Source organism: Choloepus didactylus, chromosome 3 (genome assembly GCF_015220235.1).
Source record: "Choloepus didactylus isolate mChoDid1 chromosome 3, mChoDid1.pri, whole genome shotgun sequence".
NCBI classification, from domain to species: domain Eukaryota; kingdom Metazoa; phylum Chordata; class Mammalia; order Pilosa; family Megalonychidae; genus Choloepus; species Choloepus didactylus.
Window position 1 is genome coordinate 156,077,899 of NC_051309.1, and position 27,411 is coordinate 156,105,309.

The window sequence follows — 27,411 nt, forward strand, 5'->3', positions numbered from 1 at the left end:
GACTCTCATTACAATAAATATTACACTTAAAAATAGTTACAGAAAAAAATATTAGACTAAGAGAGTTTGGAAAAGTGGCTGATTATAAACTCAATATAGTAAAACCATTCATATTTCTAGACATTAATAAATAGTTAGAAAATGTTATTTTAAAAAGATACTATTTTAAATAACTACAACAAAAATGAGTATCTCAAGATAATTCTAACAAAGGATGTAGATAACTGTGCTGGTTTGAATGTACTATGTCCCCCAGAAAAAGCCATATTCTTTGATGCAATCTTGTGGGGCAGACATATTAGTGGGGATTAAGTTGAAACGTTTGTATTAGGTTATTTGCATGGAAATGTGCCCCACCCAACTGTAGGTGATAACTCTGATGAGATATTTCCATGGAGGTGTGGCCCCACCCACTCAGGGTGGGCCTTGATCAGTGCAGGCATATAAATGAGCTGACAAACAGAAGGAACTCAGTGCAGCTGTGACTGACATTTTGAAGTGCAGCTGAAAATGACATTTTGAAGAGGAGCTACAGCCAAGAGGGACACTTTGAAGAAAGCACAGCAGCTGCAGATGAGAGACAGTTTGAAGATGGCTGTTGAAAGCAGACTCTTGCTCTGGAGAGGCTAAGAGAGGACAAATATCCGAAGTGCAACTAAGAGTGACATTTTTGAGGAACTGTAGCCTAGAGAGGAACATCCTGGGAGAAAGCCATAAAGAAACCAGAACTTTGGAGCAGACACCAGCCACGTGCCTTCCCAGCTAACAGAGGTTTCCTGGACACCATTGGCCATCCCCCAGTGAAGGTACCCAATTGCTGATGTGTTACCTTGGACACTTTATGGCCTTAAGACTGGAACTGTGTAACCAAATAAACCCCCTTTTATAAAAGCCAATCCATCTCTGGTGTCTTGCATTCTGGCAGCATTAGCAAACGAGAACCACCACCTTTATGGAGAAAATGTGTAAACTGTATTGAAAGACACTAAAGAAGAGAGATAAATTCTGTTCATGGATATAAAGATTATAATCAATATTATGAGAGGTCAAATTTACCCAAATCGATCTAAGGATTTAATGCAATTCCAATGAAAAGGACGGATATAGGTGGGAGGGAAGGAAACAGGGTATTTGATTATTTTTTCCTTATACTACACAGACATTATATATGTATACGTATATATAGACTTATTATTATCCAAGATATTTCACACTCAAAAATTAAATTAAAAGAACAAGAGAACTCAGAATCAAGAAAAGCAAAGGAAGAATTTTTTAAGGAAATAGCTAAAACAATCTGATATTGTCAAGAGGCCCAGTAACATGAATGTAACACAAAGGGATTTTTAATGACCTTGGCAAAAGCAGTTTCAGTGGAGCTGTAGGAGTGAGTTCCAGACAGTGATGAAATAAGAAAATAATAGGAAGTGCTGAACATCTCTTCCCAAAATGTTTGGCTTTCCCTTGGAAGAGAGATGAGGATAACCGGAAGGGAATGTGAAGTGGAGAGGGAGTTTTATTCTTTTTAAAGGTATGAAAATCTTGGAGCATGTTCACCACCCATAGGAAAGAGGCAGAGGAGATAGAAAGGGGTAGCTACAGGAGACGAGGAATAATGGCTACGTAGAAATCTCTGAGAATTCTGGAGGAAACAGGAGTGAGTGCAGAGATAGGGTTTAGCTTGGACAGGCAGGAAGGAGGAGAGGATGGTGACAAGATGCATTAGTATAGTAGATTAGGTGGTGAGTTATTAAAGGAATCTCTTTTGTTGGCTTCTACTTTTTCTAGAAACTCAGAGCGAGGGCCTAACGTACATCCCCCCAATACCATTTTCAGGTTCCCAACTTTGAAGTTGGTAAAGCAAGTAACAAATATAAAAAGGCTGGGTGAGTAGGAAAATATCTTCACAGAAATACGTATTCTGCCAGATCAAGGTCACAAATTGCTTGGTGGCTCCACGTAATGATTAGAGTCCTCAAATTTAGGCCAAAGATATGGCTTTATGTTAGTGGCTCTATCTGACCCTACAAAGGTTCTTAGGAAGACAAGCTACAAGGGGAAAATAAAGCAGTAAGGCATGTAGCTAAGAGTGCTGTTGAGCAAAGGAATAGTGAGTTGTCTGCTTTTGCATATTAAAACATTAATCTCCCCACAGGGGAGCAGCTCCAGTAATTTCTCTGCAAATATCTTCTACAAGGATTCACAAGGGTGAGGAAATACTCTTCACTATCCATTAATATAAAGAACCTAGTACATACAGATCCCCTTGTGCTTTCAGTGAGTTATGATCAGGCTGAAAACACCAAATCCCCCCAGTGTTTTTCAAAAAGCATTTTTCCTCTTCCCAAGATTAAGATTTTATATTGAGATGATAAGCAAAGAAACCTCAGCAGAGAGACTAGCAAATAAATCTGCACTGGTCACGCAATGCTAGTTCACAACACTGTCTTCCATTAAAAGAGAATTCTTTGTAAGATGATATTTAATCCATGCTTATCTTAATGAAGAGTTGTCACCTAAGCTGTGCTCATTTTCTTCAAATATATTGTTCTTACAGTGTACATAAAGTTCCACGGTATCTGTACTATAAGTAGCCATGGCACAAATAAACCTTAGCAGCATCAGTACCATACGGTGTAAACAAATCCTTCCTAAAAATAAAATATATTTTGTGTTCAAGATACATCTTCTAAGACAGCAGGAGGGAAAAACAATCCAGCATGTACAGTGGTTTTTTATATATTTAGCTGCCAACTTCTAGAGACAGTGAATTTTAACTTTAACCAGTGGATTTTACAGAGGTTAACATTTATTCCTACTTGTGTGAGATGTTAAGAGCAGAAAATTCGCGAGGAGTAAAATTTTTAAGTGCACCCAATGCTCATAAAATGACCATGTAAATGAAGCATATTGGATTCCACAGCTCTCATGAAAAAACACAGCAGATGCTTCCTTCCACCTATGACATTTTTTAGGCCATGAAACAATTTTGGGGCTAGAATGTCTAAAGTGCATGATTAAAAGAATCCAATTGCTTGGTAATTTTATCATCATAGGATCTCGAGATATTATGTATATATTCAACAGATTAATCTTGTCTGAGCTAAACAACTATTTCTCCCTTTTAAAGAAAGTAATGATAAAGGGAAGAACCCTACAGACAGCCAATTTGGTTTTAGCCCAGCATTGAATTGGAGAGGTCACCTTCACCCCTCATGAACTCAACAGGGAGAGTTCCCCTTGCTCCTGGCACTATGCCTACAAACCACCCCCAAATGACAACCATTTTCCTTTCTTCTCAATTGAAGGACAAGTGAAGAACCCCCAGCATTAAGTGGGCAAGTATGTGAGGCTTTTTCTCACTTCTGCTGAGATTCTAAGAAACAGATTGCAAGGGTAGGGTCCTGAGTAAAGCTTAAGGAATTTGCTAGAATCCTAGACCCACTAGTTCCTAAATGTGTAACTGGAGCATGTTACATTACCTCTGTGTCTCTATTTTCTCATTTATAATAAAATGGGGATAGCGGTGGTAACTGCTTCTCACAATTGTGAGGAGCCAAAGAGTTCAGGTGAGTACAGCCCTTAATATCACTCAATAAATGTTAGCTATTGTTATTTTTATCAAAATTGAACAGGAATATGAGCTCTCTTGAGAATATAATTTTTCTCCATTTGCCTCAACCTTTTATTTTTTTGGTTCTCATGGATAAGACAGGGGTGATAACTCTACAAATTACTCAGCCTCAGAAAGACAAAAGTTGGTCCCACAGTTATACAAATAGGATGTAATTGTTTTCCAAAGTGCATCTGCCAAAGTGAGATAAACAGTCTACGAGGCATTTTCCAACAGGCCCTGATGTAGCAAAAATCCTCAAGAGGAGTAGGCTTTATTCACTGCAAGGTGCTTAGTAAGTGTGTCATTTATCCAGCCCTCCACAAATGTTAATTCCCTTCCCATTTCTTTTGCTCTGTCACCAACTCTCATAAACCCACAAGCATGAAGAAGCAAGCATATGTACATTTACACATGTACTGACTTTTCAAAAGACCAGATTCTTTCCTGTAATACCAAGGTATAGATCAAAGTTTTTCTATACCTTCAACAAAAAAAGAACCATTTTCAATGAACCCCTTTATTAAAGCATTTCCTGTCCTTTTCAAACTCTGACATGTTAATATGCCAACTGATCTTAAAAATTATAGTGATTTTCTCTAGTAATGTGAGTCCCACCATGCTGGTTATTTATCTATCCAAAAAAAATTTTGAGACTTACTATGTGTCGGGCATTATATTAGGCACTAGGCACAAAAGATAAATTAGAAATGTTCCCCATCCTCAAGGAGTTGGCAATCCAGAGGGAGAAACCAATAATTAAGGGTGCCATTGATTCAAGGAATATTGTGCAAATGAGGCATTCACATAGGAACTAAGGAGAGAGAAACTCTATCAGGCAAAAAAAAAAAAAAAAGGTGGGAAATCCAGGAATAGAGGCAAAGATAAAGCTATCTAGTGATTCAAGATCTGTACAGCTGGGCACAGAAACCTTAGCCAAGAAGCAGAGGGACTTATCATTTGATTGGAATTTTAGATCACGTCTACAATGAAAGACCCAAGAGGGGAAGATGAGGCTGGCAGCAGGGAAATCAGTGAGCAATGCCATAACCATAAATCCAAGGAAGAAAATCAGGCCAAATTATGAAAAGCCTTGGGGTATTACTCTGCAGTCATTGAGGAGTCTTTTAAGTTTCATGTGTAGACAAGTGATAAGACCAATTCTGTGTTTTCAAAAGAATATTCTTACTATAATGAGCAAATGCTGGGAACTGAATTTGAAAGCATAGGTACCAGGGGACAGAACCTGGACAGAGATTGGGCAAGTGATGATGCAGGAGTGTGGAGTGTTCATCGAGGCTTGTTGTAAAGGTTCATAGGTTGTAAGCTCTTAGAGCAGTCACATCTATTCCTGAGTTTTCACTGTTATTTAAGAGACGTGGAAATATTAAACTTCCTCACCTGGGGAATTCCTGATATTCCCACAAGAATTAGGGAATATCAATTTAATAAGTCAAGCCCTCGATCTTGGGCTTGCCTTTATGAAACTTATTCCTACAAAGGAGATGCTAAGTCTGCTTATAATTATGCCTAAGAATCACCCCCAGAGAACCTCTTTTGTTGCTTAGATGTGGCCTCTTTCTCTCAGCCAACTCTGCAAAAAAACTCACTGCCCTCCCCCTTCTTGGGACATGACTCCCAGGGGTATAAGTCTCCCTGGCAACGTGGGACATGACTCCCAGGGATGAGCCTGGCCCTGGCATTGTGGGATTGAGAATGTCTTCTTGACCAAAAGGGGAAAAATAAACAAAATAAAATAAAGCTTCAGTGGACTCAAAGAGTCAAGAGGTCAATCTGGAGGTTATTCTAATGCATTAGATAGATATTCCTTTTTAGCTTCTAGTGTATTAGAATAGCTAAAAGGAATACTTGAATCTGTTGAATGGTAATCCAGTAGACTTGATTCTTGATGATAACTGTACAACTATATAGCTTTTATTGTGTGACCCTGTGATAGTGAAAACCTGGTGACTGACACTCCCTTTAACCAGTGTATGGGCAGATAAGTAATAAAATAATGATTAAAAAAAAAGAGAGAATATTCCCATGTGAAGAGATTATAGTAAAGGAGGAAGAGATTAAAAATTTCAAAGAAGAGTTGTAAAACTTCTATAATCATTTGTGATTTCTTGCTTATGTAAATCATAGTTTTCATAACCTTAAAAAAGTTGAAAAATAAATTGGAAGTTGAAGCTGTTATAATAGTACAACTGTTAACTATAAGCTGGATTTTACATTTTTGTGGCCAGCTATGGAACTTCCTTGTTCACACTGACTGACCTTATCAATAAATATATTTTTAAAATATGAACTTATAAAATACATTTATGCTAACCAAATATTATCTTTATAACTTCTTGACATACTGGGATTTCATTTAAAATTCTATTGCCAAAAGTTTAGAAAATGCTGTATCAAATAACTATTGTGTCAATTCCTGGTTTCTTCATCATAATAGTAAAAAGTATTAATCATAGCAATAAAATAGCTTTAAGACTTACTGTTCAATGAAATTTGCTATAATCTGACACTATGTTTTTGACATCCTTTATTGTAATCTTCATAACATATTTGCAAGGTGGGTATTATTAAACCAGTTTACAGATAAGAGACTTCGACTTAAAATTTATTGGAGTGGACTCAGACTTGTTTTCTAAAAAATTTCTTGACTCTCCCCACAGATAAACCCTTGGCCCTCCCCTATGTGGCAGTTGAAAATGACTCTTTTTGGGATGAAAATTTTTATTAGTTTCTATCATTTCATGAAAGAATGTCAAGTCTATCATTCTTTTTTAAATCATGGTTTAGGCCTTAACAGTCACAGAATATATTCAAATGTAAGCACTTTGCCAGAAAACTTAACATTAAAAAATATGCTGCTTACCTTTTATCAGAGTCTTGTTTTATATGATACTATGCATAAATGATAGTTTAAGGAATATGTAATTCATTTGGCTTTTCTAATTAAGAAAATACAGATTCAAATACCAGCAAAGACCAGGCAAGTAACACAGATTTGTGAAGTGGGTCAGGTCTAAGACAACAGGAAGTGGTAGAATCTGTGATAACATAAATAGCACATAACCTGTCTAAAGACAGGAAATACATTCATTTTTTAAAAAAGTTTTGGATACTTGCTCTACCTATGGTAGCTAAATTCATTTTTAATGAATATACCCAGGTTTGTGTCATCCAAAATGTTATCTGTGATCCACTGCCAGTCCATGAACTACTTGATACCAGTCCACAGTAAGACAAGGAGCTTGAGCCAGAATGTAAATCATTAAGTGCACTGTGTAGTTCAACTGAAGTGTTTTTTTTTAAGGACACAATGAATTGCTTTTATTTCGGTATGCATCCACATTTTAGTATTTAGTGGTCCTGAACAGAAAAGTGGGAAAATGCAGCGACTTGGCAGAAAGTCAAGCCCATCAACTTCAGGATTTGCTGTGCATACCGAGTTCTTTCTTAATCCCTGCTGAGGACCGTGAGAGGCAGCAGCACCAAAACCAAAGGTTGCACCAAATTCAAGGTTCTTTTTGTTACAGTTGTCAGAGTTCAAACTAGACCCAAATGGATTGCAAGGATGACCAAATGAGGGCTCTGTTTAAACTTCTTCAATCTTTAAAAGCAAAAACAATTACAAGAAAAGAAAACAATTCATTCAGAGGGATTGTGTGTGCTTACAAGTGTCTTCATATGGTCTTTCTCCAAGTTTAACCACCAAGGACTTTGAGAGCTGGCAGGTCTGAGTAACCTGGTGAGTGTTCTTTTCACCATATCAAAACCTGAGCTCAAAAAATTCATCAGCTGACAATGACAACAGACGGTGGCAGGGCTGAGTACCCAATTTTTATTTCCCAGGCTGGTGGAGAGTAAAGCAATGTGGTTCCAAAACTAAATGAGGAGGTCAGAGACTCTTTCCAACCTTACCTGATGGCTTCTGGCCAAAGCAAGGAAGTGTCATGGAAAGTGTTAGGTGGTGAAGGTGCAGGAAGGGACTTCAGGTGGAGGAAGGAAAAAGTAGCACCCCTCGATAAGGTGTGTGTGTGGGGGGGGGGTGGGGGTGATATGGGGTAAGCCCTGAAAGAATTCCTCACCAAAGGCCAATTTCAGAGGGGAGCAGAGGGGGTTACAATCTATTCTTTGGCTAAGGGTGGTAGTGGAGAGTGGGGAGAGGATGATGGCTTAGAAGAGAGTAGTCATTTAAAACTCAAAAAAAGAAACTGGGGGGTGCAGATGAAGCTGTGACCTGAAACCTTCACATCTATTCTAATAAACCACCCCAATCTGGAGGGCTGTTGTAGGGAAAGAAGGAAGGAGGAAGATAGGAGGAGGGAAAGGGGAAGAAGGCAGAGACTCCAGGCCATGTAATCAGCAACAAGGTAACTGTGTGGTGTGTCTTTTCACAGTTAAGTGAGATGTGCCCCACCAGTTATGATGGGAACCAATTTAAATAGACTTTCTGGATCCCAGAAGTTTAACTACATGCACACTGGTTACACATGACAGTATGATATTTTATAGCACAACTTACATATTTCAAATGGACAAAAAATTAGTATCATTTACAGTATCTTAAGATAAAATGCCTTTGAAGGGAAGCTTCCTTTCTAGAACTTTGAGGTCTATGAGACATTTCTAGAAAATTTACTACTGTGGAAAATGAAGACTGCTTAAATTGAATGGGGGTGGGAGGAGAGCCAGTGGTTTTTCTTTTTGATTAATTGCTATAACACTGTCCTTCAGGTGGCTGAGGGGGTTTCATATTTTCTTTAGATATCATTAGGCACTGAAGTTCTTACAGGACAACTTTGATGCTATATGAATTCTGCCATTTTGCTAGTACTGATATGGCTCTTGGGTCCACCACTCCATTAGAACTATTAACTCCAATCATATTAATTTTTGTTATAAATCTTACAAAGGGGGGTGCTTCTGGGTATTTAGGTCTGCATTCTATTTTAAGGCTGTATATTCAGTTTTCATAAATTGTCCAAGCCCATGGTGGCTGCCATCTTGAGTCGCTGTCACTCGAAGGCCGTTCAACTGACTTTTTATTTTTAATAGCAAGACTTTCTCAATAAGGAAGCAGTATATTGCATTCTTATGCAGTTCCTTACCTGACAGTGGGCTGGTAACAAAATAGATGCCAGGCAGCTAATTTAATGGCACTGCACCATGTCTTTGATTTCAAACTTTTTTTTTTTTTTTTTTGATAGAACTTCATACAATTAAAATCTGAGCTGCATCTTTGGAACACAGTGTCATGCCTACACTGAGGAACTTTCTCACTTTTGCTATGGTGTTACATTCTCGTCCTATGTTGAAGGATGCCCTAGATTTCTTCAGAGTATATTACTCAGTGTCCCTCATATGAAAACTCAAGACACTTGCAAGAGATTTCATTTTGATCCAAGATTTAAAGAGAAGTTCTTCTGATGGACTGATGTGAATGTTGGAAACAATTTGCTTTTCTTTTTTGTTTTAGCCAACAGGAGCACAGAACCAAATGTATAGCCCAATTTACCACCTGCATAGGATCTGAACATAAGAGAATACATGTTGAACACAAGAGAATACTTGTGTTCTCTTTTCCTCAAATCATATATTATAGATCATTTTTTTCTCTTAAATAAACTTTTACTGGAACATAGCCCTATTCATTCAGTTATATATCATCTCTGGCTGCTGTCAAATACAATAGCAGAGTTGAGTAGTTGTTGCAACCTAAAATATTTATTATCTGTCCCTTTACAGAAAATGTTAGCTTATGGCTAAACTCCAGGACTGGCCTTTTAGACACTATATTCTCCCAATAAGAAAAATCAGAGTTCATATATTCACATTAGACAGCCCATATTCATTTTTAACTAATTTTATATATGATACCCATGAAGTCAATTGAATGTATTTGTAATACAAATTTTTAAGTGACATAGGTAGATTAGAATAAGCATATCTCATTACTAAATATAATCACCTACCCCACCCCTGCTCAAGATGAATCTATATAGTTTTCTTGGTTACACTTAAAGCTGTTATTAAGCCCTAAATTATTGTTCTAGGTTTAGGATATAACAAAATAATAAATATATTAAGGGTTGTCAACATTACTATGATGCTTTTATAGTATATTTCATAATTAATTTTTGTGTACAATCACATTTAATTTTCCCTACAAATTTGTAAGATAGTTATTATTATCTCTACTTAATATATGAGGAAATTAACACTCAGATTACAATGACTTTCCCCAAATCACTATAGCCTGAATTAGGAGGAACAAGGATTTATGCCAGGTCTTTTAAATAAATGCCATGGCCTTTCAATGCCCCATAACTGTATATAATGATAGAATGTGTGGAACCAGTATCAAAAAACATGCATGTGAAGGAAATTTGCCATTCCTGTGTGGAGAGGCCCGAGCTCTTCTAGAGGAGACCTGACCACAATATATGGCTCTCCCAGACTGTCCAGTGGGAACCTTATAATATCAAATAATTGCTAACATCTTATCCAAAATCATGGGCTCTGGATAGCGATTTTGAACATCCTAATATATTTTTCTAGCTAGAGTACCACCAATCCCGCACTGGCTTTATTATCAAATTTAATTTTAAAGGACTGCTCTACTTTAAGTCAAGCTCCAAAATATATTTTTTGCATTATTACTGAGCTGCTGTTACAGCTCAGTATCTTTAGATGTGGTTTTACCATAAGCCACCTCAAATCATTTCTGGAATTAGGTAGGGAATAAATTATGAATAAATAAGTATTTAAATATAAAATATCCAGTTTCTGCCAGCAAAGGATAACCTGAGCCCAGATTTTGTAAAATCTCTGGGGTGTTTATTATTCTTAGAGTTTTCAAGTAACTCATATACCAAAAAGTGTCTTTCTACTGACTAGAAAAGATTACTTGAAAACAACCACCTATTACTGTCCTTATCCTGTTCCAACATGTTTGTGGAAATAAAGTAACAAACCCTCCCTGTTTGCCCAGGTAACTCTTGATTTCAGTACTGAAATTCCTCAATCCGGATCAAATAGAGATGTTGGTCAACCTGAATTGGAGAGTGGAAAGAGTTAAACCAGAGGTCCTTCAAGGTCCCTGTATTAGTTAGGGTTCTCTAGGGAAACAGAATCAATGAGAGATATCTATAAATAGAAGATTTATAAAAGTGTCTCATGCAACTGTGGGTATGCACAGGTCCAAACTCTGTAGGACAGGCAGCAAACTAGCAACTCCAATGAAGATGTTTGATGAACTCCTCAGGCAGCCAACTGGCAACTTCGATGAACGTGTCCAATGAACTCCTAAGGAAACAAACTGGCAACTTCAAGAACATGTTTGATGAACTCCTCAGGAAACAAACTGGCAACTTCAACGAACTCATAAGGAAACGCTTCGCTGATCAGCTGAAGAAGAAGTGAAGGTCCTCTATCTGCCTCGTTTAAAAAATCTTCAACTGATTGGATTAAATCCAGCTGATTGCATTCTGTCATTGTTGAAGACATGCCCTACATTGATGTCATCATCACAGCTACAGCCAATTGACTGATGATTTAATAAACCAGCCTGTTGGTTTATTAACCAGCCACAAATGTCCTTGCAGCAACAATTAGGCCAGTGCTTGCTTGACCAGACAGCTGGGTACCATCACCTGGCCAGGTTGACACATGAGCCTAACCATCACAGTCCCCTCTCAATCTAAGACTGTATTTTCCAATACACCTTTATCATTTTTAATCATTGTTTATGTTTACGTGTATCAATGTGCTAGAAGCAGGAAATCCTATAGAGATATGGGCCTGTATGACTTTGAATATGAGTTAAATGTTATGTGATTCAGAATCTCATTGCAATTTCTTTGCTCCACACTATCTACGCTGGTCTCTCTTTTTCTCTCTGATACACTCCTTCTCAACATCGTATCACCCAGGATATTTTGACAGGGAAATTTAAACAAATGGGAGAAAACTCCCTCAAGGCTTTGAGAGGGTTTTCATCACTGTTAGTGCATTATTGCTTCAAGCATTCAACTGGAAAAAAATGTATAAACTAAGCATGGATATTAGAAAACCTTAACAGAAGCAAAATATAAGCTCTTCACTGTTTTTCATTTGTTTTTGAGTTAAATTATCTGGTCTATGAAATGGAAAGTGAATGTTATAAGAATCTGACTTGGTGACCCATAAAGGGAACCCCTTACAACTTTAGGCAGGGTGGTAAACATGGTTCTTCCCACACCTCATTGCTTCTGGCCAGTATATAACTTACATATCACAATTCCACTACACAGAAGAATTATCCTTGAAAAACAACACAACTGGAGTTAGCGATACAATGAGTAGGTTCTGAAGACCCACACACTCAATTCTTCTCCCAGGTACTTATCTTCAGCTTCCTGAAACATTTGGCTAACTCAGGGTATCAGCAGATGTAGGGTCCACTAGCCTGAGCTAATTATTAGCTTCAAAGAAACCTGGAGACCTCATGGTAATAAAGGTATAGCTTTCTCTTCTGCATGATCCTAACAAGCAATTGTTTCACAAACTTGGATCAAAGAAGAGAGTTGTAGTGTATGGTTATATAGCATTTAAGAAAGACATAAACAAAAGATGTGCTTGGCATAGCCAAAAAAATCATGTATTTCTTGATTATTTTCATTTAAATAAATTTCTATAACTAGACTATAGGACCAAATAAATAAGCAATAGCCTCATCAGATGTGCTAACATGAAACCAAATATCAAACAGCAATTTTGCTACATAAAATAGTACACATTTTTGGACAATTTTATGATACCTCATTAGTGAGCTGATTAAATATTTATACTGAACCTATCTTCTTAGGCTAATTTAAGTAAAATAATTTAAAACAAATAAAAGTTTAGGGCAAGTTTACAGCACAGTAATGGAAAAGAGAAGCTTCCAGGCCTCATGTGCTCCTTTCTGGAGGACCAAGAGATGCCATTAGGCTAAAATGTAAACATAAGTAAGCAAAAGTAATGTGGGTCTATGGTACTTAGAAAGTAGGGCATGCTGCTTAATACCTTGGTCAGTCTGAAGAGCAAATCATGAAAAAGGAAAACACTTAGGCAAAATGATGGTTGTCTACACCAGCCCTTACATATGGCATGAAAAACTCCCCAAATTAAAACTGCTGAGAGACAAACCGATTTCCTGGATAACATGACTAAAACTTGTAAAGTTGCCAATTCTTCTTAATTCCATTTACACATTCAATGAAATGTCAATTAAAATCCATTTTAGGGGTAGCTTAAAATTTTTTCTAAAAATAATCTAGAACTATCAGTGAGAATGCCTTAAAAGCCATACGCACATGCACACACAGACACACACACACACACACACACACACACACACACAGAAAATAAACAAGAAAAGGGAATCAATCATATAAGATATTAAGCAAATAGTTACAACATTTAAATCTGTGTGGCATTGATGAAAGAACTGACAAAACACTAAAACAAAATAAGATACCAGACCAGAAAACCACTTCTGTGAGAGTGTGTGCATGTGTGCATGTGGGGACCCAGGGCCCAGGTCCCCTCCCTTCCATAGTGAAATTGAGTTATATCACGTAGTCACCTACTTGACCATGACCAAGACAGACATTAAAAGCCATAAGACCTACTAGAGGGAGGTGAGGGGGGAGAGAAAGTACATACTTTCCTAAGCAAAGCATTAAAATTACCACCCCATCACTGTTGACAACAAATCTCCACACCCCTGTATCACAAGACCCTGTTGAAACTCTGTTCTCACACCCTATAAAATGTCTTTGTCCTAACCCTTGTAAACTATCCCCGGCACCCCTCGCTCTTTGCAAAGCACTAACTTCTATCTTTTCCAGCTGGCTGCTACTGGGAAGAACTCTCTCCTGTCCGTAAGTCCTATTAAACTCATGTCTAACTCTGTACCTGGCCTGTTCTTCAGTCTTGGGGCTGAGCTGGGCTGGAATAGTGCATGTACCTCCATAATAAGATAATGTATGATATGATGTGATAGAATCACAAATAATTGGGAAATGGATGAATTGTTCAAAAATTTCTGCTGGAAAATGCTTAACTATGATTAGGTATAAAATCAATTTAATTTTTCTCTCATACCACACAACAATAACAAAAAAGTGTTGGGTAGACTAGAAAAAAAATCATTAGAGAATTAAATATAAATTATATGCAGGGAAAAATAAGTCGGTATCAAATCAAATGTGGTTGCTACAGTTTTAGGTTGCCAAATTTTGGCCCTATGGTAACCACAAAGAAATGTATGAAAATATACACAGAAAGGAATGACAAGGTACAATACAAAAAATCAAATAAATATGAAAGTAGATATTAATGGAAGAATCAAGGGACAAAAAAGGTATAAGACTGACAAAGACAAGCAGCAAAATGACAGAAGAGAGTCCTGCATTGTCAGCAATCATTTTAAAGGTAAATGAATTAAACTCTTGAGTCAAAAGGCAGAAATGGACAGAATGGGTAAAAAAGCATGACCCAACTACTATTACCAAGAAACTCACCTTAATCAAAGACACAAGAAAGATGAAAATGTAAAGATGTAAAAAAATATATACCATGCAAGTAGTATCCAAAAGAGTTGGGGTAGCTATCCCAATATCAGATAAAATAGACCCTGTCAAAAACTATTATGAGGGACAAAGAAGTCACTACATACTGATAAAGGGGTCAATTCAATAAGATGATGTAACAATTATAAATATACATGCACCTAACAGAAAAACTCCCAAATACAGAAATAAATATTGATAGATTTGAAGGAAAAAATAGGTCTACATTAATAGCAGAAGACTTCAATATACAACTTTCAATGTGGATAAAACATCTCAACAGAAGATCAGTCGAAGGCTTGAACAATACTATAAACCAACTAGACCTAAAAAAAATGTATAGAACACTTCACTCAAAAGCAGCAGAATGCACATTCTTCTCTAGTGCACATAGATCATTCTTCAGGATAGACCATATGTTAGGTCATAAAACAAGTCTCAGTGAAATTTAAAATATTGAAATTATTCAATTTCAACCACATTGAATAATTTGGTTTCTTCTCCAACCACATTGGAATGAAGCTAGAAATCAAAAAACAGAGGGAGAACTGGAGAATTCACAAATATGTGGAAATTAAACAGTACACTCTTATACAACCAATGGATCATAGAAGAAATCATAAGGGAAATTAAGAAATACCTTGAAGTAAATGACAGTAAAAATAAAACATACCAAAAATTATGGGATGCACAAAAGGAAGTACTGAGAGGAAAATTTATATCTCTAAATGCTTACTTTAAAAAAGAAGAAAGATCTTAAATCAGAGACCTAACCTCACAAATGGAGGATCTAGAAATAGAAGAGCAAACTAAACCCAAAGTGAACAGAAGGAAGGAAATGAAGATTATACTGGAGATAAATGATATAGAGAATGAAAAAGCAATATAGAGAATCAAAGAAACCAAAAGTTGGTTCACTGAAAAGATCAATAAAATCAACAAACCTTTAGTAACTCTGTTAAAAAAAAGAGAGAAGACACAAATAAATAAAATCAGAAATGAAAGATATTACTACTGACCCCCCAGAAATAAAAAGGATTATAAGAAGATACTATGAACAACTGTTGGACCAGATGGCTTCACTGATGAATTTCATCAACTATTTCAAGAAGAATTAACTCCAATCCTGCTCAAACTCTTTCAAAAAATTGAAGAGGAAGGAACAATTACTAACTCATTTTATGAAACCAATATCACCCTAATACCAGAGCCAGATAAAGAAAAGAAAATGACAGACCAGTAACCCTTATGAATATAGACACAAAAATCCTCAACAAAATACCAGCAAACTAAATCCAACAGCGCCTTACAAGAATCATACACTATGTTCAAGTGGGATTTATCCCAGATATGTAGGGGTTTGCTCAAGATAAGAAAGTCAATTAATGCAAAACCTACATTACTAGAACAAAGGGAAACAACCACATGTTGATCTCAGATGATGCAGAAAAGGCATTTGAAAAAAATCCAGCATGACTTCTTGATAAAAACAGTTTGAAAACTAGGAATAGATGGAAACTTCTTCAACACGAAAAAGGGCACATATGGAAAACCACTGGTAAAGCACTCAATGCTGAAAGACTGAAAGTTTTCCCTCTAAAATCAGGAACATAACAAGAATGCCTAGAGTCACCACTGATATTCAATAAGTCACCACTGTTAGGCAATAAGGCAAGAAAAAGGAATAAAAGACATCCAAATTTTTTGGAAAGGAAGAAGTAAACTTTCCCTCTTCACAGCTGACATGATCCTATGTACAGAAAATCCTGAAAAATTCACAACTAGGAACTAATAAATGAATTCAGCAAAGTGGTGAGGCAAAATATCAACATGAAAAAATCATTAGTATTTCCATACATTAGTAATGAACCAGCTGAAGAGGAAACCAAGAAAAAGTTCAATGTACAATAGCAAATAAAAGAATCAAATATATAGAAATAAATTCAACCAAGGATGTAAAGGACTTGTACATGAAAAACTATAAAATATTAAATCATAGAAGACCTAAATAAATGGAAGGACATCCTGTGTTCATGGACAGGAAGACTTCTCTGCAGAAGTGGAAGAGTTGTTTATTTAATTTTTTTTTGATGGGCCCCAAATTGCCAAAATGCTTTTGAAAAAGAAGAGTTGGAGGACTCAATTTCCTGATGTTAAAACTTATTATAAAAACTACAGTAATCAAAACAGCATGGTACAGGCACAAGGACAGATAAATACACCAATGGAATTGAATGGGAGTTCAGAAATAAACCTTCAGCTCACGTCTATGGTCACCTGATATTTGACAAGGGTGACAAGCCCACTCAATGGGAAAAGGATAGTTTCTCCAACAAATGGTGCTGGAAAAACTGGATAGCCACATACAAAAGAATAGGTGGACCCCTGCCTAACAACATATACCAAAATTGACCCAAAATGTATCAAAGACCTAAATATTAGATGCAAAACTATAAAACTCCTAGAAGAAAACATAGGGAAGCATTTTCAGGATGTTGTGTGAGGGAATGATTTCTCAGACTTTATAACAAAAGCATGAGCAACAAAGAAAAAAATAGATAAATGGAACTTCACCTAAATTAAAAATCTTTGTGCACCAAAGGACTTCATCATGAAAGTAAAAAAGACAACTTACTTAATGGGAGAAAATATTTGGAAACCACTTTTGATAAGGGTTTAATATCTAGAATATATAAAGAAATCCTATAGCTCAGAAATAAAAGGACAAACAACCCAATCAAAAACTAGGCAAAAGACTTGAATAGACATTTCTCCAAAGAAGACAAAAATGGTCTCAGTATCATTAGCTATTAGGGAAATGGAAATTTGAACCACAATGAGATACTATTTTACATTCACTATAATGGCTACCATTAAAAAAAAAAATGCAAGTGTTGGAGAGGATGTGGAAAAATAGGAGCACTCATTGTCTGTAGGAACGTAAAATGATGCAGCCACTGTGGAAAATAGTTTGGCAGTTCCTCAGAAAGTTAAGTATGGAATTATCATATGTAATGGCCTGACGATCTCTCTTCTAGCTATATACCCAAAGAATTGAAACCAGGACTTGAATAGACATTTTCACACTGACGTTCATAGTGGGATTATTCACAATTGCCCTAAGACGGAAACAACCCAAGAGTCCATTAACAGATGAATGGATAAATAATATGTGGTAAGTACATACAATGGACCATCATTCACCATAAAAAGTATAAATTGAGAGGAATTAAGTTCTGATACATGTGACAACATGGATGAACCTTGAAGACATCATGTTCAGTGAAATAAGCCAGACAAAGAAGGACAAATATTATATGATCTCACTGAATGAAATAATTAGAATAAGCAAATCATAGGGTCAGTAACTAGAAGACAGACAGGTTACCAGGAACCATGGTCAGGGTAGAGAATGGGGAATTAATGCTTAATTGGTATAGAATTTCTGTTTGGGGAAATAGAATAGTTTTGGCAATAGACTATGGCGAGGGTAGTGCAACATTGTGAATGCAATTAATATCACTGAATTATGCATTTGAATGTGGCTAAAAGTGGAAATTTTGGGTTATATATATGTCACTATAATAAAAATTTAAAAAGAAAATGATAGGACTGTACAAAACAAAGAGTGAACCCTAATATAAACTGCAACTATCATTAATAGTATAATTATAATAATGTTTTTCTACAATTGTAACAAAGATACCGCGATAATGTGAAGTGCTAATAACAGAGAAATCTGAATGTGGATGGTGGGATATATATGGGAACTCTGTATTTTCTGTGTGATTTTTCTGTGTATTATAACTCCTCTAACAAAAGGAAGAGAAAACAATAACAGAAGAATAAGTGGTATTTTAAACCCTAGAGTTTAAAGTGAAATCAATCTGGGTTCAAGATCCGGTTCTAGCAATAACCAATTATTTGACTTTGGATAAGCCTCTTAACCTCTCAAAAAAAAAAAAAAAAAGTCAGTTTCCAAATCTTTAAAACAGGGGTGAAATATTGCCTTTCTCTTAAAGTTGTTACAAGATTATATAATCAAGGTTTGGTATGATGAATTGCCTATAGGAGGGGCTCAATAAAAGTTACCTTATATCATTCTCATTGTTGTTTTGTTGTTATTACAAACATCTTCACCTTTCCAATTAGCAAACTTTTTTGTTTTACATAATATCCCTCAATGCTGACTGGGGTTGAGAAATGACTTAAGTACTACCAGGGGGAGTAAAAATGGGTGCAACTTTTTGGGAAAGCAATTTGGCAAGATGTAAAAGTAGCTTTTAAAAGGTTCATAACCTTTTATTCAGGAATATTACTTCCAGGAATCAATTCTAAGAAAACAGTAAAAAATGTGGATGAAGATTATGAGAAAATGAGATCATACAGAAGATAGTCATCACAGTGGGACAGAAGCAAAAATTTGCAAATAATCTTGAAGTATAAATTGAGAGGAATGGATAAACAACTGACAATGATTCACATGCCTAGCTACTAGACATATGAAAGTTAGGGAAGGGTTTATAGGTCTGGGAAAAGGAGTTTTCTTTCGTTTTCATTGCTATGACTCAAGGCAAAGGCTAACACAGTGTCTGGCACATAGTAGGTGCTCAATCAATATCTGCATTGAATTGAGCAACACAATTCTAAGTACAGAAAAACAGAGCACTCATTTTTACACACATACATGCACAACTGCAAACACTATAATTTCAACTTTTGTGAAAGAATCACTGGAAATCCTAGAAAGAAAGCTGACAAAACGCATAACAAAATTTTAACAATATTGTTTTTAGACGATTTTCTCTGCCTCATTATAGTTTTCTCTACTTGCCAAATTTTCTTCAATGGAGATTCATTGCATTTATAATCAGGGAAAAAATGAGTAGGAAAAATAATCTCAGAAATCAACTAGGCTCAGTTATTTCTCATTACATTATTCTCAATATGTATCATTCTTCGCTCCTACCTGAAATATAAAATGTGAGAGTAAGAAGAGTTTGTATAAATTAGGAGGCAACCTTTTAAAACATATCCCAGAAAAGAAAATATTCCACAGGAAATTGTAAAAAGTCAAAAGTATAGTGTATCTAATATTAAGAAAATTACAGAGGGGCTCTGCTCCCTATGTAATTTATATGTTTGGAAATTATGTCATGGCATAGACCCTTAAATACAAATTACTTGTTTTCTCTACAATTGAATTATATTTGCACTTAGAAAATGTCACAAAGATTTGTGCGTGGTGGTTCCTGTCAAGTTTCTGAATTCTGAAATATTTCTATTCATTTAAAACTTCAACTCTACACAAAATCCACAAAATTTATTTCAGGAGGTCCTTGACATTCTCAAAGGGTAGAGCCAAACACTCTCTCAGATTTCCAAATTCTCAAACATACTTGCAAAATATAATTAGCCCTAGAAAGTGATGTACCAGGTCAAGCATAGCATAGAGTAAACTGGAGATATGGATACCAGACCACTACAGGGCTCACTCACTAAAAGGCTTGCTCTCCCACACCAGTCTCCAAGATAGAAGATTTAAATTCACACCTCAGCAAAACTACAGATTACTACAAGTCATGTACCTTTAAGATGAATGGTACATGCTATACTAAATTCTTGCATGCCAAAGGTCTGCCATATATATATATATCTATATATATATTTTTTTTTTTTTTCTTTTTCCTGCCTCGTCTGCCAGAGGTAAAACATAATATGAGAAAAGAGCGGTTATAAGGTAAATAGACATTCAACATTTGTTTTAATCTAAGAAACTTAATTCATTCACTCATTTGTCAAATATGCACTAACTGCCAAATATGTTCAAGGCACATTTATGTGCACTTCTGGATATAAAGATATAAAGTAGAACCTAAATTAAAATTGATTTCTTAATTATATAGTCTGCCACAATTTTCAAAACCCAATTCAAGAGCTTAATTTAAATAATGCCAAGATCTCTGACATTTTAAGTGAAAAATGTACTAAAGTAGTCATTTTTATTTTTTTAAAAAGTACCCTTCATATGATACCTATATTTGTAAATAACAGTTTCAGAAGTGTATTTCCTTTACTATAATTTAGAGGATTTGTTTCAAAATACTCCGGGGGTAAGGGAAAAGTGAGATTGTACAAGAAACAAAAATGGCCATGATTTCATAGTTATTAAAACTGGCTGATGAATACATGGGAGTTCATTGTGCTACTTGACATTTTTGAAATTATGTTTGAAATGTTACATAATAAAAAGCTTTTAAAAATAAGTATGTTTCTTAATTATACCCATTTAGATTGATTCTGCTTTCCCTGTGGTCCCCATTCCCACAATAACCACATCTAGTAAACATGCCTGAAAAGCCCACAACATTGACCTTGAGGATGTTCCAATCAGGTAACTAGAAAATGTAGAGGCCCTATTTTGGTGCAGAGATGACAGAATAAATTGATTATCTCTCCTGTGACCGATAATTTAATCATTAAACCAGGGACATGAGTGCCTAAATAATTAACCAAGACAAGATTTGCATAACTTTCAGTTTTCATATTAACCAATAAATTGTAGTGCTACATGGCTGATCCAGTTGGATCATGGTGGTAGCCAGGCCCTCGCTATTACAAAGGACATCTGGAGATCTGCTGAAGTATCAGTGGGGTAATGTGTCCCTTTTTTGCATTGTCCCATGGGCAAGGAGCTAAGGAAAAATTAATAATTACAGCTTTTAACTCCTTGAAAAAAGAATTTGCTCAGCCTATCTTGTGAGAGAATTAGAATTGAAGTGCAAATGATTAAGACAATGTCTATTATAGAATGGCCATGTATTTTTTTTTTTCTATCATGTTCACTTAATTTTTCCCTTTCCCTTTCTCTTACCAAGTCATAAGTAGAATTCGGGCACATTTAATTTAATTCATCACTAACAATTTCTCACTCAAGCAGACCTCACATACAAGCAGAGGTGCTAAGTATTACAAATCAAATCTTTAAAGTATTACAAACAATAGGTCTTCTAACTATACTACTAAGGATTTAGCAAACTTGAACTTGTTGACTTCAATGTCATTAACTCATCCATGATATAACTAAATTCTGTTTAAAAGAAAAGCTTTAATAATGAATATATTGCAACTGAATTGACCCAAGGCTACGGAGCATTGCACACTGCCACCTAGTGCTAAACGTCTCTTTAACTCTAAATGTGCAATGGACGTCTTCAGGAAAGGGGAAATGCTGTATTTTTAAGCAAGTTTACCCAGAGGTCTACTGAGAATAAGTGAAATTATACATACCATTAAACCACCCCTGTTTCATAAATTAAGGTAAGAAAGATGTGATTAGGATAGCAAATATAAAAAGTTGCAGAGTTTGTTCATGAAGGCATAAAATGTTTTCATTTTTTTTTTAAAAAAAGGTGATTTTTAAATATTGTACATTAAGTATGCAACATATTCTATTATGAACTTCATGTATGCTGATGCTGTAAGTGGAATGTATGATCAGCTAACAAGTTTGGCATATAAAGACGTTCAGAAAAGGGATATGTAATATCACAGGATATGTAATAATCACTAATGATACCTTAAAGCTTTTTTGAAGACTTAGCTATCATGTCCATTCATCTACAAGTTATAAATTTAATTTAAGATGCCACTGATTATTCATTCTACTTCATTTTCTCTGTGTTGAATTCTAGGGTCTTTGATTTGTGCTAATCACTGGACCTCATCTTGGATCTCTGGGCTAGTAAAACAAAGCCCCATGAAAATGATATGAAAACCACTTGAAATACTGGACAAAAGAAAAGATTGCGGGAGATGACTTTGTTATGGTCAGGAATTACATTTTACTTGCTTTACTTTATTCTAAAATGGGATTCGCCAGTCTGATATGCTTAATATGTTGTAACTATTTATTTTAGTAACTAACTTAACTGCCAATTAAATTTTTCTTAGCAAAAAATACCAAGGACCCCTTAAAATCATTGTTACTTAACTTTTTAAAAACTATGGTCCATGTTTCTCGAGAAACACAAAAATCCCAGGTCCTCCTTTAAAATTATTTTAAATTTGCAAATAAATGAAATATTAAAAAATTCACATATGGAAATTTTTAAGAATAATATATTTATTTTAATCTCAGAATATACTTTTCATTGTTGTTGTTACTCCGGTCATTCAAAATCAGCATTCAAATTAACTCTGCCTATATGTCCCACAAATTTCTCTACCTGTGGAAATGTGGAAAATAGAGAACAGCATTGAGTAATTTCAACATTAGACCTGTTGCACTACTTCATTTTCATAGCCAGAAGGATAGGCAAAAATGGATGGATGGATGGATGGATGGATGGGTAGATAGAAGATGGTAGATAGATAGATAGATAGATAGATAGATAGATAGATAGATAGATAGATACAGAGCCTCTCCTTTTAAGGGAGGTATTGCCTCCACCCCCTTGAGAATCATTAATTTAGACATTCCCAAAGGAATCTCCAATCAAAGCCATATGACCTAGAAAACTTCTCAAGCTCCAGAAGGACTATTTCATTTAATCAGTTTAACCAAATTACTGCCAAATCTGTTTCACTTAGTTCTGCATAGGGCTATTTCTAGGCCTCCGCCTTACTATTAGGACAGTTTGTATGGCTGCCAAATGCAAAAGGCAGGAATTTTCCAAAATATTGCATGTCAAGAAACTCAGTTTGGAAAACATGATTTAAGAATACATTTAGAACTGAAACCCAACTCTTCACATTATGTTGGGCTTACACCTATCATGTTAGGTCAGTGTTAGGTAAAATTACACTGTCAATTCAAAGAAAAACAATCTGAAGTTATGGCTTCTAGATATTCCATTGGTCTTACAATACACCAACTGTAACAAGATACCTCCAGGAAATAAATTAGATACTGGTTACAACTTCACCACAAGATAAACCCTGTTGTAGTTGCAAATATATATACATATATATACACACACACACACACAATATTCCTATAGTCCATAAAACTTCACAAACATTTTTAAATGCCTCCATTAGTCTACAAAGTGGGGAAAATGTATAGAGAACGAACTAACAAGTTTTGATACAAATGACAGTTGTGCCAGAGACTAAGTTTCCTTGAAAATTTCCCTCGTATCTCAATGCATTTTCTATGCACATCCTGCATTTAAAGTTTTGGAGCACAACGCTATGTGCACTTTGCATATACACACAAATGCAACTGTAGCACCATCACTTGGATTTATGTAAAGACAAATGTTTAAACTGAAATTGCTTAGTCAGTTCATTTTTTAAGCCTGAATACAAAAGTATTATATTGTTATGAATGTGTCCTAAGGACCTTTATAATCCAGGATTCCTAATTCAATGTAAAAAAAAAAAACAAAAAGATTAGCAACAAAATGGCCTATGGAGTAGATTCCCTGGGGCTTTAGAAAGCTAGATAGGACATGTTGAAAAAGTAAGGGACAGAATGAAAAAAAAAAAAAAAAAAAAAAAACAGACTAGTTTACAACTGAACATTAACATTTAATTTGAGATTATTTAAAACAGGGCATTTCTACAACTATATGATGATACTATGAACAACTGATTGCACACTTTGGATGATTGTATAGTGTGTGAATATACCTTGATAATATTGCATTTTAAATAAAAACAGGGCATTTCTATCTCCATGGTTGTGAAAGACAAGAATTTATTCCATATAGATTACAAAAACAGTGATAGTCTCATACCTAATATTAGTACTGGCCAGGGACTGCTCATCGTGAAATAAGAAAATGCAATAGGTATTCAGCAAGCATTTAACTCACATAATATTTTAACTTCGTATTCTCAGATGTTGGATACTTACCTGAAAAATGACATCCATTTGGTTGCTAAGAGATATGAGAATAGTTTGCAGTTTTTTCTCTGCCTTTCAGAGAATTGCTGTCTTAGGTTTTACCTCAAGGTAGTGAGACTTAACTCTTCTACTTTGTGAGGATTTACATTACTTGCACCAGGAGATACTCCAAGGTCTCAGAAAAGAAATGAATTACTTTCAATTTGAACAATTTACAAGGAATATCTGACTTTTCCCTAAGTTTAATGATTTTCCATTTCATACAATTAAAATATCATAGCATTATTTTATAATTAAATCTAACTGATGAATTAGTCTATGAGTCCTGCAGTATTTTGACAAAAATCTTATAAAAAAATGAAATCATTCAGTCAATTTGCATTCCCAAATGAAGCTCAAACCCCAACATTTAAAAAGTATTTGGTGCCTATCACTTTGTATGCTTCTTTAAATAGCTAGACAGACAAGACTAAACTTGGTACATATGCTTGTTCTTACACTTCATCAAAGGATCAAAAGCAAAATGCACTTATAAATATGCAGATCCTAACTGGACATTAGTTTATCACAAATAAATATTGATTTCCCTAATCAAAGAGAATACTCTTCTAAAACAAGAGCAGTATTTCAATCAGCAGATACGTTTCCTAATGATACTGAGCATCTAGCCTGTCTTCACATGCACATTTCATAACCTTTCAAGGGCAATCTTCTAAATCACATTTAAAAAATACTCTGAAAAAGCATTCCATTGCAGTAACATTTTATATTACTACACATCCAAGAGGTTCAAATTTTAATGCCCAAGTACTTATCACAAAGCCATTGGTCATTTACCATTATTACTTATCAAAGCTTTACTAGAGTTTATTGCAAAGGATTACAACATCATGCTTTCCTTTGTATACTAAGTGCATTGACACTGCCCACTTGCCCAGTCTTACTCAACTTCTTATACACCATCAGCCTGCTGCTCTTTTGGTGATTACTTGAACCTTCTGTGCTGTTTTAGCGCTGAGATTCCTACCATTTCTAGTCTAAGAACCCATTGAGAAAATTCCTGTTACAATCAGGCCTTTGAAATGTAGTTTCCATCTACAAAATTTTATCTAATGCCCATATTGAGGGGCAGAAGATGAATTTATCTCTGCCTTCTAGGCTTTTACTTATTTAGCCACACCTTTACAAACAAGTTTGGCCATAAGGAGAGGAAAAAGATATGCAAAGTTTTAACCCCTGGAGTCATAAAATGTAATGACCCCAAATAACATCTCGGAAACAAAAGAAACCTGGTGCAGTAGAAGAAAACAAACGAGGCAAACGAGTGAATCTGCATCGTTAAAACAAGAGTAATAGAAAACCCTATCGGTTTTCTTGCAAGTTTTGTGCAGTAGCAACAACCTAATCAATATGCGCAACCTCACCCTCTTCTCCTCTTGAAACCTCCTGTCCCGAAACAGAAGCTGCTGGGTCTTTCTCGACCATGTCCTCAGGGGCAAAAACCACCGCCCAAAAGGGAGGAGATTTCAGAGGCACCGGGAAAGGCAAAAACAGTTATCTGTAGCTCCAGCATTCATCTTAGTAACCAGCTACAAGCCTGGAGGTCCATTCATAACCAGCTCCGGGATCTTTAGATATCCTCCCACCTCGGGTCCTGTCAGAGGGGTCACAAGAGCTTGTGGAGCCAGCAGCGCAGTTGTCAGACTCCAAACAATTATCTGCCGCCCCCAACCCCCCGCCCCCTCAAGCCAAGGCCTACGCTTCCTAATCTCTTAAAAAGCCTCTCTGGGTTAGGACAAGAAATGCGTGGTGGCCAAAAGGAGACAGGCAGGGCTTCTCTGCGGGAATGAGTTGCTGGGGGTGGAGGTTGGGGGCGGGGGTCGTGGAGAGGGGCTGTTTAGGAAAAAAAAAAAAACAGAAAATGGGGCAACATAGACCCCAGCATCACTCAGTCGCTCCCTATCCCCTACGCCTTAAGGACGACTTCTCCCGAGGCCGGCAGCCGCGACAGCTTTGCGGCCAGGACCCGTGCAAGGGCAAGCCCCCAGGCCACCGCATCATCTCCAAGGGACCACGCAGGTGGGCGCAGCCTGGGAGGTCAGCGGGTCCAGAGCTCGGAGTAAACCCGGGCCCCGGAGAGGGTGTATCGGTGTGAGCAGAAGCGCGCGCCGCGCCGAGGGGCGCTCGGAGAAGGGATACAGCGCGGCGACAGGGGTGCCCTAGCAGCCAAGGAGGGACAGCGCACCTCACCCCTTAGGTAGCAAGAGAGGCTATCGTCGCTGCGAAGCTGAGAAACTTGATGCAAAACAGACAGGCTCCCCCCGCCAGAACATGCCCCCGCGCTCTCATGACACGCTCCAAGGCATTCCGTATCACCCACCGTCGCCCACCCCTCCCTGCAAAAATCCCCACCAAGCCCTCGGATCCGAGGCGAGTAATTACCTCTCTGGAGGCGGAGTAGGGGGGGGGCGTCAGCAGCAGCAGACACTTTTAGCCTGACTTTCCTCGGTTCGAGTGTGAGCGTGTGTGCTCTGAGAAGGAGCTGTAACCTGCTATTTATAGACCAGAGCCTCAGCACTGGGGGCTGAGGACCCGGAGGAAACCCGCGGCGAAGCAGGGGCGGCCGCGCAGGGAGCCAGCAGCTCCTGGAGTCTCCCGGCTCCCCCAGGCGCGCGGCTCCGGCCGCACTCGTCGCTTGTTCCCCGCCCTGCCGCGCGCGCCCCAGAGAAGTTGTCACCAGCCTTTCCGGCTGCTCACGCGCCCCCTGGCAAAATTGCTACTTTCTCCCCCCACCCCCACCCTTTCCTGCTCCTCTTCTTTCTCCTCTGCTCTCTCCAAGCGGTCTCCTCCCAATGTCACCAGGGCCGAATAGCAGCAGTGGTGGCAGCGACAGTCGCGCAACTGGCGCAGCTTGCTTCCCGCTCCTAATATTAGGAGTTGAGTTGGTGCCCCGGCAGCCCAGCCCGAAATGACCAAAACACACTTGCTCTGTATGCTGACCCCTTGCACCCAGACCCACTGCTGGACCCCTCTTCGAGCGGGGTCAGCTGCGGGAGGCGCAGCTGCCCAGCAGTGGTTAGGGGTGACCCGCGGGGACGCCACGCTGCGGCCGAAGCTAGAGAAGTCACAGGAAAGGAAACAGCGGGCGGAGGTTCCCCAGACACCAGGGCCACTGGCAGTGCCGTCCCCGTCCCGAAGGGAGAAGGAGGAGGAAAATGATGTCCCACGTTCGCCCAGACTTCTGCCTGCCACCGCTCTGGGACCTTTTTCCTGCCACTCCTCAGCCTTGGCCTGGCTGGAGGTCTGGCGAAGGAGAACTAGGCACCGGCTCGGCT

The 27,411-nt window shown here is 37.2% G+C and overlaps 1 protein-coding gene and 1 pseudogene across 1 annotated transcript in view; both read right to left on the minus strand.

Annotated features, from left to right (window-relative positions):
• The window catches only part of INPP4B (inositol polyphosphate-4-phosphatase type II B), an 877,116-nt gene extending 850,358 nt beyond the window's left edge, over positions 1 to 26,758 (minus strand). The window contains exon 1 of the mRNA XM_037830717.1: positions 26,519 to 26,758. The gene's annotated coding sequence lies outside the window, so the exon portion shown is untranslated. The remainder of the gene's footprint in view (positions 1 to 26,518) is intronic.
• Positions 8,337 to 26,134, minus strand: LOC119530500 (annotated as a pseudogene).
• Positions 26,759 to 27,411: the final 653 nt, after the last annotated feature.